The following is a 4,946-nucleotide window of genomic DNA, read 5'->3' on the forward strand; positions in this document are numbered from 1 at the left end:
TTAGTCAATGGGGAATATGTGGAGAGACCTGACCTTCACATTCTGCCCCACTTTTAAAGCAGAGGCACAGGGCTGTGGGCCAAGACCTGTGAGAGATTCTCAAGTTACTGCAAAGTCTGTGTCATACTCAACCGTCAACAGCTAGCATACAGCAGAAAGATGAACTCAACTGTCCCTTAAATTGTATGTAATTGCACTCCTGCACAGCAGCCTACACTCATATCATATTGTGTGTTTGTGTGTTGTGATGTTTCTTTGATTTCGTGTTATATATGTCAGGAAATGAGCCGGTAGGTTCTTTATTTGTGTTAAATCCTTGTGTTTTTGCTTGGCTTTCCCTGTGTTTCTCCCCAGTGTTTTAGTTGTCAGCTGTCATCTGTCATCATTGTTTTGATTCACCATGTGCTTTTGTTTATACCATGTGGCCCTCAGTTTCCCGTTGGATTCACCTGTGTAGTATTACCTATTGTCTGTGTATTTAAACTCCAGCTTTTCCCTTGTTAAGTTGCACGTTTATTGTCGTTTTTCTCAGTTTTCAGCGTCTCACCTGTAGTGGCTTGTTTTTTTCACTATTTGGATTACCAGTTTCCGATCTGGGCCATTTTGTGTGTCACTCTGTTCTGTGGATTTTCCCTTGTCTTTGTTTGCTGGATCTGACGGATTTTCGTGTTTGTACCCTGGACTGTGGTACCGTTTTCTCTTGTGGATTATCCCTGTCTGGAACTACTTTAATAAATCTTATTTCACTTAATCTTGGTCTGTGCAACTGGGTCTTCCCACTACCACATCATATTTACATATCAGGACAATTAGGTTGAATGTTAATTCTGTGTCAATGTGGCCTGGACATGAACATATTGGGGGTCTTCAGCTGTGTTTCTGTTACATTTTTGATACCACTGTTATGTACTGCGTATTCTTTCCTTGATCTAACAATTAGGTTGCCTGCTGACTCAGAGCCAGTATGGTGTGGCTGTAATTAATGTTGATACACGGGATAGGTCTGTTGCAGGAATTGTAGTAACAGGCGAGACTCACCAGCTGACAATATCAATGGTGCTATACACCATTTTAAAAGTTCCACAAAGAAGTACATTTATAGTTTTTAAGCTTTTATTTAACAATGATGTTTCATGTCAGGTGTTCAGTAAAGGACACCTGAATTAGTAACAAAATTCATTATTCTTTGTTTTGGTTTGCTGAAATGTGACACGGTACAGTGTAAGAATTGCCAGGAATACCACAATATAATGCTAGAAAATGACCTAGACTGTATGTTATACAGTGTATGACATACACTGTGACCCCTTTATTAGGTAAACTTTTCTGGTAGTAGGTAGGATGTCATGCCTGCTGCTTCCTGGATCCCTGTCCTTTTGTTTATGTGTTTCCCCAGTTCCCCTTGTGTCGTGTATTGTATTTAATTTATATGTGTTTTCATCTTTCCATGTTGTAGGTTGGGTGTGGTTCGTGTTCTCCATCCGGTCCTGGATTCCATCCCACAGACACTTTACTCACCTTGTTTATTTGCTTTTACTAACTCGCCTCTCTTCCTGATCTTTTTCACCTGCTTTGTTGCCTCATTATCCCATTAGCACTGATTTCAGTTGCCCTGCAGTTCTCACCACATTCCTCACCCCTCAATCAATCATTCAATTAGTACTGGCACATGTGGAGCGCTCACTTCCACGTAGTTAGTCATTAGTTCCCCACACCTGTCCTTGTCACTATTTAGTCCCAGCTCACACTCCCATCCCTAAGTCAAGAGGCTTTCATGGCTTTGTAAGTGCTTGTGAGCTGTCCAGTTTTATCTCTGTACCCAGCCTTGGTGTCCTGCTAGTCCCTACCAGCTTGCTTGTCTGCCTGCTTGCCCTCCTGTTCCCTGCCAGCTTTGCTGGTCCCTGCCAGTTTGCCTGCCTGCTCGCCCTCCTAGTTACTACCAACCTTGCCTGCCTGTTTGCTGGTCTGGGGATTCTGATCTCCAGCTCACTCTGTTTATTCCTAATAAATGCCTCCAGTGAGGAGTACTTAACCTGACTGGTCTGCGTTTTCCTTTGGGTCCTCAACAGTCACCAGTTGTAATGTAGGACCTTGTTGTGCTCCAAGAACAGCCTGAATTCCTCATGGCATGGATTCGACAAGGTGCTGGAAACATTCCTTAGAGATTCTGGTCATGTCTTCGAGACTATCTGACATAACACATGCTGCATATTCTTACTGTGAATCTCCCATTCCACCACATCCCAATGATGCCCTATTAGATTGAGATCAGGTGACTGTGGATGCCTTGGTAGTATACTGAAGTCATTGTCATATTCCTGGAACCAGCTTGAGATGTTTGCTTTGATGTGATGCATTATACTGCAAGAAGTAGCCATCAGAAGATGGGTAGACTGTGGCCATAGAGGGATGCACATGGTCAGCAACAATAACCAGACTGAGGCATTAAAACAATGCTAAATTTGTATTAAGTGGCCTAACGTGCCAAGAAAACATTCCCCACCCCATTTAACCATCACCAATATGCCAACTGGGGACCCTACCATTTGCATGTCACAGCAGAAATGGTGATTCGTCAAACTGGGTAGTATTCAACTAGAAGCACGGTCCCATGAGAACTATGCTTCCATGCCAGTCTCTGCTCTGTCATTGGATATGTATGTATATTTACTGAACTTGCTTCATGTACTGTATATTCCTCACAGTAAATAATGAATACAATGAACTACCAATTCAGAATAATTTAGGAGAAAATGACAAGAAACAGCAAACAATCATTCCCAGTCATTTACATGATTTGAACATGTTTCATATGCTGAAGAGAAAACATAAGGCAACTAGCCCATGAAACAAGCAGGAGCCGAAGAAAGCTGCAGTAGCAGCACCAGAGAAGATATACACCACTTGGTGATGTCTATGGGTTACAGAATTGATGCAGTCATTGCATGCAAAAGATATGCCACAAAGCACTAAGCATGACTGCCTTCATTTACACAACATTAATACAGTACTGTGCAAAAGTCTTGAGCACCTTTATAACATTCTGTACAGATAAGATTCTTTCAAAAATAATTCAATGAAAGGTCCTAAATAAACGTACTATACATTTTACACTACATTTTAGTAATTTGGCAGAATAGTTAAGAACTGAATCAAATCAATATTTTTTGTGACCACCCATCGGCATTAAAACTGCATCACTAGTCAATTGCTTACGGTATTATGTTACTTTTAAAAATTAAATACGCAAATGTCTCTGTGAAATTAAATCTTTTGGAAATCTCAAATGTGTTCTTTTATACTAACACACACAAAAAAACCCCCATATATATAATAAAGTCTAGGGTGCTAAGAGTTCTACAATGGTTTCTAACATTAACTGCCAAAAACATTTCTGAAGGAAATGTCACACACGTTTTCAAACAATCTAATATTTTTTGGTTTACCAAGTTATTATTTTTCAGTTTCAACATGCATTTATTACCTTTCAATTAGAATTATTTTTTTCAACGAATTACTAAAGTTAGTGGTTCTTTACCCTATGTATACTGGGTTTTGTTTCAACTGCAGTTGCAATTACAACATTTTAAACAGCAGTTATTTTTTCTTACATAGGTGCTTCTCATGTTTAGAGGGATTATCTAGGCTATTATCTTAAACCACACTGTCAGAAATAGCTAGGCCTATACATGCCATGAAAATGACAAATCTCATTCACATTGTTCTGGGGCTTTATTGTAAACAATTACATATAGCCTAGCCTACACAGGTAAGAGATTTTTTCGGTTACTGAAGGTTTTCTCTACATTCGATGGCACGCATGTGATTTGTTTTTCTTTTGTAATTTGGCAGATGGTCAGGCGGGTTCTCCTTTTGTTTGAGCACATTCTTAGATAGTTTACGTCAGAGAAGGGAAACTTATTAATGGAAGACTCACTCCTTTTTTGTTTCTTTGGATGTTAGGGGTAGATCTTTTCATGTGAGTTAGTTTAGGCCTATTGATTGTCTGGCCTATCGTGCCAACTTAGAAATTGGACTGTAACAGGCATGTATAACGATTTCTGACATGTGGCTGAACATGATCCCTCTGAACATGAAAAGCACCTTGTTAAAATTATGGGATTGCAATTGTGATTGGAAAAAAAAACATAGGCTACACAGGGGCCCCCATGACGAAGTTTGGTAATGACTGGGGCAACATTGGCTCAGGCGGTAAGAGCAGTTGTCGGGTAGTCGGAGGGTTGCCTGTTCGATCCCGCCCTGGGTGTGTCGAAGTGTCCTTGAGAAAGACACCTAACCCCTAAAATGTTCCTGATGAGCTGGTTGGTGTGTGAGTGTGCATGTATGAATGGATGAATAAGAAGCATCAATTGTACAGTGCTTTGGATAAAGGCGCTATATAAATGCCAACCATTTACGACTGTTTTCATTATAGAATCAATTAATGCATCCGATGCTTCCTCGATAAGGTTGAAGAGCACATTCTGGCATTTTATCCGTTCTTGTATTCTTCTGTTCATGACATTGGAACTGTACTTGGACCGTGAAAGATGACGTTAAACAAGTTCACAAGAACACAAAAACAGATATTGGGAAACTCCCTCGGTATACTAATGTTAAATGTTTGAAACACTGCAAACTGTTTGGCTACATAAATATAGCGTTAGCTGCAGTAGCTACAATTGCACTGTGTTAACGGTAAGTTAAGACAACATAGATCTGTCAAATGTATATTCTAGCTAAGATATTACCCTTTCAAACTATATCTGATGCAAGTGAACATTACCTATGACATCGCCTTTGGCTTTAATACATTTGATAAGCTCTCTTCCGTCATAACCGAAATGGTTGATAAAAAATATAATTTAGCCAGCTAAAGATGTTCTCTTACGATTAGAACTGTCCTGTACTTGTGCTTATGACAGCGGTAACCTTTGGTTGCCACA

Source organism: Conger conger, chromosome 3 (assembly GCF_963514075.1).
Source record: "Conger conger chromosome 3, fConCon1.1, whole genome shotgun sequence".
NCBI lineage: Eukaryota > Metazoa > Chordata > Actinopteri > Anguilliformes > Congridae > Conger > Conger conger.